Here is a 12,674-nt window from a genome sequence, read left to right as displayed (position 1 = left end):
AACAAATATTAATCGTGACGCCTTCATAACATAATCGTGTCAGCGAAACGGAATCAAATGAAAACGTCGAGGTAACTCCGACAAATACAATTTGATTACTCTTTCTGACTAAATAATGAGTTATCATACAATTGAACAAAAGAAATTATCAAATATTAATATTTTTGATGATCAAAAACTGAATATAGATTTTCAATCACATTTTGGAATCATATTTGAATCAAATGTGTTTACTTAAGGTGATCAAAAATTTTAATCATTTTTCATTCAGCTTTCTGAATATTTTCTGACAATCTTTGTTGATTGAATAATGAATTTTATACTTGTTAAAATTTTACTTTTCATTGAAGATCTTATTTTTTTCACATACACACATTTTTTCAATCATGAAGTTCAGAAAAAATATATTAAAATTGTATTCTTCAAGACACGAAATAATGTATATACTGCTCCTAACAAAAGATGCCCCAACCATTTCTCCACCATCGGCTTCCCAGAAAATACAAATTACACCATTAGACAATACAAAGGTTGTGAACTATTTGAACCCCAGGTAGGTGAAACTCTCTTGACATATGTACCTGGATATGGCTTCAACATCCCGTACCATATCGTAGTTTAAGATGTTGACGACCATAGCTGATGCTGGATGTTGTAGTCGCAGTTGTATATTGGTCTAGTTTGTTTGCGAATTACCTTTCGTTCAGTAGCTCACTTCCGCATGCTTTCTCCCCCTGATGAAATAAGATTACTATGTAGTATCTTATTTTGTATGAGATATGAAGAATAAATGTATGATAATCGCATTCCAAAAAATATTCAAAAATCTCAACCAAAATGATTGAAATATGTTCACGAATATTATCAGAAAATGACTGAAAAACATTCAAATATTACTCTAAAACAAATAAAGCCAAATTTTACAATGATATCAAATATGAACAAAAAGCGTTTCGAAATATGAATTATAAATGATTATTCAAGAATAATCACATTTATAATACATTTTTCTCCCGACGTTACGTTAATTTTTGAACAGAAAATGCTTTTAAATTTGAACGTTTTTAATCATCTTGGGGTATGATATTTGAATATTTTTTGAATTTTCAAAAAATGCTGGCTGGGAATTTACTCGCGCATTTCGCTATAGCGTGCTAAAATCAAATTGATTGATTAATCCTCAGCTCGCCAGTGCGAGCTTTTATACTCTCTGTTGCCTCGTTCGTCTATTTCTCCTAGGATCTAGACTTTTCGCTAAGAGACTTCTAGAACAGGTGCTTATTTATTTCTCCTTTATGTATCTGATATTCACGTTTGTCTGCTAGTTATATGCGTGTGCATATGTGTGTGTTCTGCTCTTAGGTTATGCCTACATGTGTGTATGAGAGGTCAAAGTAAGCGTCGCCAAGCCTATTTTTTAAATCAGCTAAATAACTTTTTAAAGTCATCCTTACGAGATTGTACTTCTTAAATATTAGAATTTGGCTTTATATTTATGTACATATATTATTCAAATGTGTCTCAGCGTATTTTTATATACAAAGTAGGCGTGATTATTTTTTTGTCCTGGATAAGGGAAAAAGCATTCAAAAATAGTAATTTTGCCCAAAACCGTTCAAAAGGTATAGCTACCAAAAGCTGTCAAAAAGCTGCTTTCATAAAAAGGGGTAATTTTTTTTTTTAATTTTTGGCATATTTCGTAAGTTAACCCCGTGAAAATTTTTTAGATAATAGCTCATTTGAATTTTGAAATATTGAAGAATTTTATTTATAGGAAATATTTGATATATAAAAAGGGTGGGTGGTTATATACCGATTATGTTTATTTTTAGTAAAAGCCTTGTTCGTTCTAGAAAAAAGTATGTTGAATTTCATTTCATATCGTTTTTTGAACGAAAGTTATTGCAAAAAAAACATGTAGCGATGAGCCTTCGGAGAGAAAGGCTGACGGATAGATGGTTAAACAATAGAAGCATACATATATTTTTTCGAAAGGCAGAGACTACCACCCTTTTTCTCTTTCACTGCAGAGGCGAAGGAGATAACTCTTTATGTTGACCCACAGCTCATTTATAGAAAAGTCCGGATCGGTTAGTTTTAGTGTACAGTCGTCTGCGTAGGATGCTCTTCTGGTGGAAACGGATGTGTGGTTACGTAAAAATTAAACTCCCACTTCTTTAAAATTAAAGAAAAAAAAACTTTTAAAAATAAGCTTTTATTATTGGTTAATAAAATTAACTAAAAAGTAAAAAATAAATTGACTTGATCTTGACTTTGATGAACTTTAATAATCATGTTGACTTCATCATTGCAATGTCCTACTCAGTACTTGGTTTCCGTCGGAATTCCACTAAGTTTTCTGACCCTTACACTCTGAAAATGTTATATATAACATTTGTACGCTCGCGTCTTGAGTACGCAGTTTTCATATGGAGGCCCTATAGCCAAGTTTCTATTAAAAGAATAGAACGTATTCAAAAGGTGTTTCTTAAATTCGTTCTAAGAATCTTAAAATTCGACGATCCTGTCCCTCCGTATGCTTCGCGTCTCATGCTTATTGACCTACAATCTTTGGATAGTCGTAGGTCTATGTTGTCGATGACTTTTATATTCAATATTATTCAGGGGATGCTTGATTGCCCTTCTCTCATGGAAAGGATTACTTTTAATGTTCCTAGGCGTAACCTCCGAGTCACTTACCCTTTTTACTGCAAAGGGGTTAAAACTAATTTCGCCAGCAATGCTCCTCTTGCAAGATCTATGCGAGAATTTAATATTTTGTCTCAAACAATCGTCATTGATTTTTCAATGACCACTGAAGCTTTCGTAAATCTTTTTCGCTCATTATCTATAGATATTTAAACTTCTTTTAAATGCTTAGCATATTAATTTCTTAAGTTTAGTATGTAACATACTTGTATTCTTTAGATAAAAATGTATGTACTTGTTGTTAGTAGTCTGTAAGAAACTTTGTTTCATTGACGGTATTGCAATAAATACAATAAAAAACAAGTAAGGAAGGCTAAGTTCGGGTGTAACCGAACATTACATACTCAGTTGAGAGCTGTGGAGACAAAGTAAGGGAAAATCACCATGTTGTAAAATGAACCTAGGGTAACCCTGGTATGTGTTTGTATGACATGTGTATCAAATGGAAGGTATTAAAGAGTATTTTAAGAGGAAGTGGGCCACAGTTCTATAGATGGACGCCATTTAGGGATATCGCCATAAAGGTGGACCAGGCCTGACTCTAGAATTTGTTTGTACGATATGGGTATCAAATGAAATGTATTAATGATAATTTTAAAAGGGAGGGGACTCTAGAATTTATTTTGTACGATATGGGTATCAAATGAAAGGTATTAATGAGTATTTTAAAAGGGGTTGGGCCTAAGTTCTATAGATGGACGCCGTTTCGAGATATCGCCATAAAGATGGACCAGGGGTGACTCTAGAATTTGTTTGTACGATATGAGTATCAAATGAAAGGTGTTAATAAGTATTTTAGGAGGGCGTGGGCCTTAGTTCTATATGTGGACGCCTTTTCGAGATATCGCCATAAAGGTGGACCAGGGGTGACTCTAGAATTTGTTTGTACTATATGGGTATCAAATGAAAGGTGTTAATGAGTATTTTGAAAGGGAGTGGGCCGTAGTTCTATAGGTGGACGCCTTTTCGGAATATCGTTATAAAAGTGGACCAGGGCTGACTCTAGAATGCGTTTGTACAATATGGGTATCAAACGAAAGGTGTTAATAAGTGTTTTAAAAGGGAGTGGGCCTTAGTTCTATAGGTGGACGCCTTTTCGGAATATCGTTATAAAAGTGGACCAGGGGTGACTCTAGAATGCGTTTGTACAATATGGGTATCAAATGAAAGGTGTTAATGAGTATTTTAAAAGGGCGTGGGCCTTAGTTCTATAGGTGGACGCCTTTTCGAAATATCGCCATAAAGGTGGACCAGGGGTGACTCTAGAATTTGTTTGTACGATATGGGTATCAAATGAAAGGCGGTAATGAGTATTTTAAGAGGGCGTGGGCCTTAGTTCTATATGTGGACGCCTTTTCGAGATATCGTCATAAAGGTGGACCAGGGGTGACTCTAGAATTTGTTTGTACTATATGGGTATCAAATGAAAGGTGTTAATGAGTATTTTGAAAGGGAGTGGGCCTTAGTTCTATAGGTGGACGCCTTTTCAAAATATCGCCATAAGGGTGGACCAGGGGTGACTCTAGAATTTGTTTGTACGATATGGGTATCAAATGAAAGGTGTTAATGAGTATTTTGAAAAGGAGTGGGCCTTAGTTCTATATGTGGACGCCTTTTCGAGATATCGCCATAAACGTGGACCAGGGGTGACTCTAGAATTTGTTTGTACTGTATGGGTATCACATGAAAGGTGTTAATGAGTATTTTAAAAGGGCGTGGGCCTTAGTTCTATAAGTGGACGCCTTTTCGGAATATCGTTATAAAAGTGGACCAGGGGTGACTCTAGAATGCGTTTGTACAATATGGGTATCAAACGAAAGGTGTTAATGAGTATTTTAAAAGGGTGTGGGCCTTAGTTCTATTTTCGGAATATCGTTATAAAAGTGGACCAGGGTTGACTGTAGAATGCGTTTGTACAATATGGGTATTAAACGAAAGGTGTTAATGAGTATTTTAAAAGGGAGTGGGCCTTAGTTCTATAGGTGGATGCCTTTCGAGATATCGCCATAAACGTGGACCAGGGGTGACTCTGGAATTTGTTTGTACGATATGGGTATCAAATGAAAGGTGTTAATGAGTATTTTGAAAAGGGGTGGGCCTTAGTTCTATATGTGGACGCCTTTTCGAGATATCGCCATAAACGTGGACCAGGGGTGACTCTAGAATTTGTTTGTACGATATGGGTATCAAATGAAAGGTGTTAATGAGTATTTTGAAAAGAAGTGGGCCTTAGTTCTATATGTGGACGCCTTTTCGAGATATCGCCATAAACGTGGACCAGAGGTGACTCTAGAATTTGTTTGTACGATATGGGTATCAAATGAAAGGTGTTAATGAGTATTTTAAAAAGGAGTGGGCCTTAGTTCTATGTATGGACGCCTTTTCGAGATATCGCCATAAACGTGGACCAGGGGTGACTCTAGAATTTGTTTGTACTATATGGGTATCAAATGAAAGGTGCTAATGAGTATTTTAAAAGGGAGTGGGCTTTAGTTCTATAGGTGGACGCCTTTTCGGAATATCGTTATAAAAGTGGACCAGGGTTGACTCTAGAATGCGTTTGTACAATATGGGTATCAAACGAAAGGTGTTAATAAGTGGCCTTTTCGAAATATCGCCATAAAGGTGGAGCAGGGGTGACTCTAGAATTTGTTTGTGCGATATGGGTCTCAAATGAAAGGTGTTAATGAGTATTTTAAAAGGGCGTGGGCCTTAGTTCTATAGGTGGACGCCTTTTCGAAATATCGACATAAAGGTGGGCCAGGGGTGACTCTAGAATTTTTTTTGGACGATATGGGTATCAAATGAAAGTTGTTAATGAGCATTTTAAAAAGGAGTGGGCCTTAGTTTTATATGTGGACGCCTTTTCGAGATATCGCCATAAACGTGGACCAGGGGTGACTTTAGAATGTGTTTGTACGATATGGGTATCAAATTAAAGGTATTAATGAGGGTTTTAAAAGGGAGTTGTATATGTGAAGGCGTTTTCGAGATATCGACCAAAATGTGGACCAGGGTGATCCAGAACATCATCTGTCGGGTACCGCTAATTTATTTATATATGTAATACCAGGAACAGTATTCCTTCCAAGATTCCAAGGGCTTTTGATTTCGCCCTGCAAAACTTTTTCATTTTCTTCTACTTAATATGGTGGGTGTCACACCCATTTTACCAAGTTTTTTTCTAAAGTTATATTTTGCCTCAATAGACCAATACAATTACCATGTTTCATCCCTTTTGTCGTATTTGGTATATAATTATGGCATTTTTTTTCATTTTTCGTAATTTTCGATATCGAAAAAGTGGGCGTGGTCATAGTCGGATTTCGGCCATTTTTTACACCAATACAAATTGAGTTCAGATAAGTACGTGAACTGAGTTTAGTAAAGATATATCGATTTTTGCTCAAGTTATCGTGTTAACGGCCGAGCGAAAGGACAGACGGTCGACTGTGTATAAAAACTGGGCGTGGCTTCAACCGATTTCGCCTTTTTCACAGAAAACAGTTACCTTCCTAGAATCTAAGTCTCTACCAAATTTCACAAGGATTGGTAAATTTTTGTTCGACTTATGGCATTAAAATTATCCTAGACAAATTAAATTAAAAAGGGCGGAGCCACACCCATTTTGAAATTTTCTTTTATTTTTGTATTTTGTTGCACCATATCATTACTGGAGTTGATTGTTGACATAATTTACTTATATACTGTAAAGATATTAATTTTTCTTTTAAAATTTGAATTTAAAAAAATTTTTTTTTTAAAAGTGGGCGTGCTCGTTCTCCGATTTTTCTAATTTTTATTAAGCAGACATATAGTAATAAGAGTAACTTTCCTGCCAAATTTCATCATGATATCTTCAACGACTGCCAAATTACAGCTTGCAAAACTTCTAAATTACCTTCTTTTAAAAGTGGGCGGTGCCACGCCCGTTGTCCAAAATTTTACTAGTTTTCTATTCTGCGTCATAAGTTCAACTCACCTACTAAGTTTCATCGCTTAATCCATATTTGGTAATGAATTATCGCACTTTTTCGATTTTTCGAAATTTTCGATATCGAAAAAGTGGGCGTGGTTATTGTCCGATATCGTTCATTTTAAATAGCGATCTGAGATGAGTGCCCAGGAACCTACATACCAAATTTCATCAAGATACCTCAAAATTTACTCAAGTTATCGTGTTAACGGACAGACGGATGGACGGACGGACGGACATGGCTCAATCGAATTTTTTTTCGATACTGATGCTTTTGATATATGGAAGTCTATATCTATCTCGATTCCTTTATACCTGTACAACCAACCGTTATCCAATCAAAGTTAATATACTCTGTGAGCTCTGCTCAACTGAGTATAAATATAACACTTTATAAGTTCATTGTAACCTGATAATTAAGCTTTTTCGTCTGCGAGAAAAAAGATCAATATTGTACATAATTATATATTTTTAACATTAAAACTTTACACCTAAATTATTAAATCTTACAGTTTATATCACAGTCCTAATTGTTCTAATAAAAAGTGATGGTATAATTAAGAACTTCCTTTTCTCGCTATCACAATGTAACACGCTTTTATTAGAACAATTAGGACTGTGATATAAACTGTAAGATTTAATAATTTAGGTGTAACGTTTTAATGTTAAAAATATATAATTATGTACAATATGGAATTTTTTTGTCGCAGACGAAAAAGCCTAATTATCGTTAAAGGTTACAAAGAACTTATAAAGTGTTATATTTCTTTACAGTCAATTTATTTTTTACTTTTTAGTTAATTTTATTAACCAATAATAAAAGCTTATTTTTAAAAAAGTTTTTGTTTCTTTAATTTTGTTTTTTACTTTTTAGTTCGTTTTATTAACAAGTAATAGAAGCTTGTTCTTAGAAAAGCTTTTTTCTTAAATTTAATTTAAATATGAATTTTTTTAAATTTTTAGTAGGGTAAAGTATTGTTTAAATTAGTTATGTAATCTTTATTAATTTATTTGTAACGTTTCTCATCATATCCATTTCTTTTAATGCATCAACATTACAAGGTTTCTTCGAAGTGAACTTTGAACAGACAATTTCTTCGATTCGAGTGTTAACTAACTTAAAATCATATTTTATTGTGACTTTGCCTATGTCGCGTTCAGTTTACAACTACTAATTGCAGATCTCTGCTCTGTTACATCGCCAAAAATATGCAAAACAAAATCAAGTGCGCAGAAAAGTATGCAACAAAAAGTATGCAACATTTAGCGATAACAGCCTAACTTCTGCGTTTGTTGCGTACACAAACAAAGCGAAGTTACCTGCGTTCTTGAGGACTTAGGCTTTTATTCCCTTGTGAATACAAATCATTATCGATAACTATGTTATCGATTAATTTATCGAATTCTCGCAAAGTAGTATTGCATTGTCATCGGAGTTATATATGTGTGCAAAATTTCAGCTCAACCGGACACCGGGAAGTGTATCAAATTTAACTTGCAAGATTTGATTACAGACAACAGCCAAGTGAAAGTAAATAAAAGCTTATAAAAAATCAATTGTACGACAATGCGCCTGAGTTTTTAAAACAATAAGTAATTTTTGAAATAAATACTCAGTGGAGCAAGAGCGTATTTTGATGATTTTCTGAACCCTTTGTGTAATTCCATTCTTAATTGTATATAGTGCAAAGCATGATACAAAAAAATGGAGATAGTTCAACCTGCCGTGACGTTAGCCACTGACTTTTGCGGGGACAATGACAATTTCATCAAAATTGTGTTACTAGATTGAAAAATATTCAATTTTTTGTGATTTCGGTGGATTTAGAAATAACAAATACTAGCCAAATATTTTAATTGTTATTTTAAATAAACGGGAAAAAATTAGCTGTGTGCATTAAAAATGTGCAAATACAAAATACCAGTGTAAAAAAGAAGGTATTACGTCTTTCAAACACCCAGTTTCGGTTGTGAAAGAAAAAATGGCTCGAAGCATGCGATGTAAGGCAAGAAACCCTTCCCAAATGTTCTTACGTTTGCTCCGAATATTTTGCTCCAACGGACATTAGCAATAGTGGGAATAGAACTGTGTTCTCAAAAGGTGCAGTACCTCGAAATGGGCGGTCACGAAAACCTTCCGTTGCGGTTTGAAACGTTAGGTACTAAATAATTGATGAATCCTTTTCCAGTCAAGGATTTGGCGAAGTCTTGGAACAGGAAAAATACTTAGATAAGTAAATTGAATTTTTGGAAGGGTAAGTCTTAAAACAGTTTCAATTATATAAAAGACCGGAAGATGGTATTATTCTACTAACAATTCTCAATTAAATTAATTGAAATATACGTACACATGTATTAATCTTTGCATGGATATTTCAAGACAAAGCAAGGCAACGACACACTAACAGTGTATGATAACATTTTTATTGATATTAGGGAAAAATTGCAAAGTTTACAAACGGCGATGGTTACTAGGACATTTATATATTAACTTTTCAGAGTGGTGGTTTTTAATGTACTACAAAAGATAAACAATCCAATTTAAGTCACCATCGAACAAAGATGGGCTTGTTTTCAATCGAGCAAGTTTTCTGTATGCATTCGAGTGTATGTGAAGAACTTAAACCGCGAGCTCCGACGTATTTTTGAAGTAACTCAATGAAATAATATTGTGTTATCCTGAAAAAAAAATCTTTACTCTTCAATCGAGTTTGGTATTAGCTACAAACTCTAGTACTAACGGGCCTTTCACAGAATCCCCTATAGAAAATGTCTGTCGATAAGCAACTTAAGGGACCGTTTACTACTACGTGTGCATTGCTTTGTCCTTTTTTACAAATCCCTGAATTCTTTTGCCCCTAGATATGATTTTCGAACGGGAGCTGGCATCTATGTGCCGAACCTCAAAAAATCGATACCAATGGGATGCTACCCCACCATATTTCAGGCAGAAATTCATGCAATAGAAGTCTGTGGTAGACAATGTCTGCGGAGAGGCTCAACATCGAAGAGCATCTACCATCATCAGCCAGGCGGCCCTGCGTGCTTTGCAATCCTACACAGTTACGTCTAAGCTAGTGGATGTATGCACTGAAATCCTTAATGCCCTGGGAGCCAAAAACAAGGATCTGTTATGATGGTTTCCCGGACATCAGGGACGTTCATTCACATCTCAGCGAATGTGTCGCTCTAGCTAGGCAGAGACTATCCCATCTAGGTGGTGGGACTCTTAATCCCTATGTCATATAGAGTAAAAAGCCTGAAGAGGTACTTAGATACATCAAAAGCCTCCAAATACAAAATTAAACTGAAAGGTCTTAGACAATAGATCTGCACATAGGTCGCAGTGCTTCCAGATCTATAAATAACAAATAAATAACGATTGTCCTTCATCCATCTCGCTTATTCGCTACATGATTTCATGTTTGCATCTACTCTAAGAATATATTATTATTTCGTTCTTTGACTTGCGTCATGCTAAACTACAATTACATGTTTCATTGTATCTTCGACATATATATATGCAGATAAATCGTGCTAAAGCATATTAGGGGGACTCATGTAACCGTATAAATGCCTTATAAAGTGTGTAAACGTATAATTTTATCTAGTGCGTAAACGAGCTGTCAAATTTTGTATGAAAAATCATTTACACAATCTGTATAAATTTACGCGCACATTTCATTGTGTAAACGCGGTAAACTCAAAGGAATGCAACCTTGCAGACATTACAGCCGGCATTTTCATCAGAAATCTCCAACATCAGCAAGTAAAGGCGTTTTAGTTTTGATTTTTCACTTAATCTTGGTATTTTTTAATTTGTATAACAATCAAAAAAAATTTCTTGGCAATAGTACAGCTGAAAAACAATCAAGTTTATCAAGAGTATTACTAGGTGCGTTCATATAACCGCGTGTGTAAATGGATATAATTTTACACCTTATAAGTTTATATGCTATCATGAGTCCCCCTATTATTATTGTCTCAGTTCACTATTTCCCATCCCGAAATACCGCAATTGTGCTTCAAACAGTAACGGTATGGCAACGCTGCTAGCAAAACAACAGACTATGAAACTTCAAAAGTCCCCAAATACGTCAACAAATTGTTGAGTTTAACTACCTTCTTTTTTATACCAGGGTGCAAACTGCCCATCTATGGTACGGATATGTATGTGTGTACTGCATTTAATGCAAAAAAGGCCCTTGTAAATCGATTTTGCTTGTAATGCTAATGCGTTCCACGCTCACTAAATTCGCAAAAAAATGCAAACAGAGAATTTACAACTCAAAAATTCTACTCAATAAATATTTATACGCCCGCAAGTAAAATTCGTAATGATGTTAGCAAAAAAAAAAATCAATACCTATAAATCACTTCGCCCTTCCTTCAGTTTTGCATTTTTTTCAACCGTTTCAATTACACATACCCTTTTCTCTTCAAAGTAGCACTTTTAATAAACGCTTTGCGTTCACAATTTTTTTTATGAAGTTTGAATTTATTAAACATTTAAATTTCACATTATGCACGTTTTATTTGCATTACAATTGAGTTTATATTTTCTTTTCCAAACTCGCACCCGTTTCTTATATGTACAGAATTGATTTTACTTTCGTTTTCCATCGCAGAACTAAATTACAAGCGATTCGACCATCATCCCAGTCTTTGGTAAGCCTTCTCAGGGATATTCGTTGAATGACACTAGTAGGTACTTGAATTCAACCCCTAGGTTACTGAAATATGCACTGCGCATGTGCCCCCAATTGACACATGTCAAAATTTTGTCGAATTTCGTTATTGAATCACGATGATTAAATATGTTCTAAAACTCTGATTCACCCATTCACAGGTGTGGTTTAAATTAGAAATCATTTGAACTAATCATTCGTTAGTTGAAACGGAGTAAGTTTCGTGTCCCCACCTGGCGCTTACTTATAGCAATATCCTGCTTCAAAAGCAATAAAACACGGCTTCATCTTTGTCTTGTAGTGTTAAGGACACCCCTCGAGGGTTTTGGATAGTTTTATCGCTATCGATGGACTTTTGCCGGATATTTATCCGGTACGTTGCGGAAAATAGCACTATCTACTAAGTACTAAACCCCAGGGGGTTAGGGGGTTTAGAAAATACCCGCGGCAGTTATGCCTGTCGTAAGAGGCGACTAAAATACGAAATCGATTGAAGGGGTTGTGTAGCGCAACCCTTTCTAGAGATTTCCAGCGCAATATATAGCTTCGCCAACCCAATTGTCAGCCTCACCTACCCGTAGTCAACCCTGTTTCTTTAACAGTCTAGGCTCTGGCGACCCCAAGTCCCTCATGCATCTAGGGGGTCGGAGGGCGGTATGGCCTAGTAGGATTCATGTGGTCATACCAAATCGTTACCTAGATGGTCGGACTAGTACCTTAATGATGCTTTTTACCGGAACGTACCCCATCTGCATCAGGCAAAGGACCATCAACATCGATAGCACTCCCCAAGGCCTTCCGTAAGTGTCCTTATCGCTACAGCAACAACAACAACATCAAAGTACTAAGTAGTCCAACCATTCGATTTGATATGACCACATTGAATCGTCTAGTTCATCCAACTCACTCCCTACGTGGGAAATTTTAAGTCGCCAGAGCCTTGCCTACTAGATAAACTGGATTTGCTACGTGTAGGCGTAGTTGATAATTTTTTTTGGGGATGCTATGAGTATGAAGAGTTGGTAAATATATATGGTATATCAACGTACATAAACTACTCACTAGCTCGGCAGAAGAACGAACTTTGACCTTATACCTGTATAGTGTGACGGATCTAAACCATTATTTCAAGAGCTATCCCAAAGTTTTTTTTTTTTTTTTTTTTTTTTTTTTTTTACTTGGAAGCGAAGAACATAACGTTAACAACTGCAACCAGGCTCAGTGCCTCGGGGCAGCTTGAGCGCCGACCATACGGTCATAGTGGCGTGGGTTCAAGCGCGGGGCTGTAAAGTGTCGAAGAT

At 35.6% G+C, this 12,674-nt stretch overlaps 1 protein-coding gene across 2 annotated transcripts in view; it reads right to left on the bottom strand.

Moving 5' to 3' along the window:
• Window positions 1–11,341, bottom strand: part of Schip1 (Schwannomin interacting protein 1) — a 75,379-nt gene extending 64,038 nt beyond the window's left edge. The window contains exon 1 of one of the 2 annotated variants that reach the window (XM_067765493.1): window positions 11,052–11,341. The gene's annotated coding sequence lies outside the window, so the exon portion shown is untranslated. The remainder of the gene's footprint in view (window positions 1–11,051) is intronic. The other variant, XM_067765492.1, reaches the window with a different exon arrangement.
• Between the last annotated feature and the right edge of the window lie 1,333 nt (window positions 11,342–12,674).

Source organism: Eurosta solidaginis, chromosome 2 (genome assembly GCF_040869045.1).
Source record: "Eurosta solidaginis isolate ZX-2024a chromosome 2, ASM4086904v1, whole genome shotgun sequence".
Classification (NCBI taxonomy): Eukaryota; Metazoa; Arthropoda; class Insecta; order Diptera; family Tephritidae; genus Eurosta; species Eurosta solidaginis.
The sequence above is the reverse complement of the archived record's forward strand: the minus strand, read 5'-3'. Positions and strand labels throughout refer to the sequence as shown.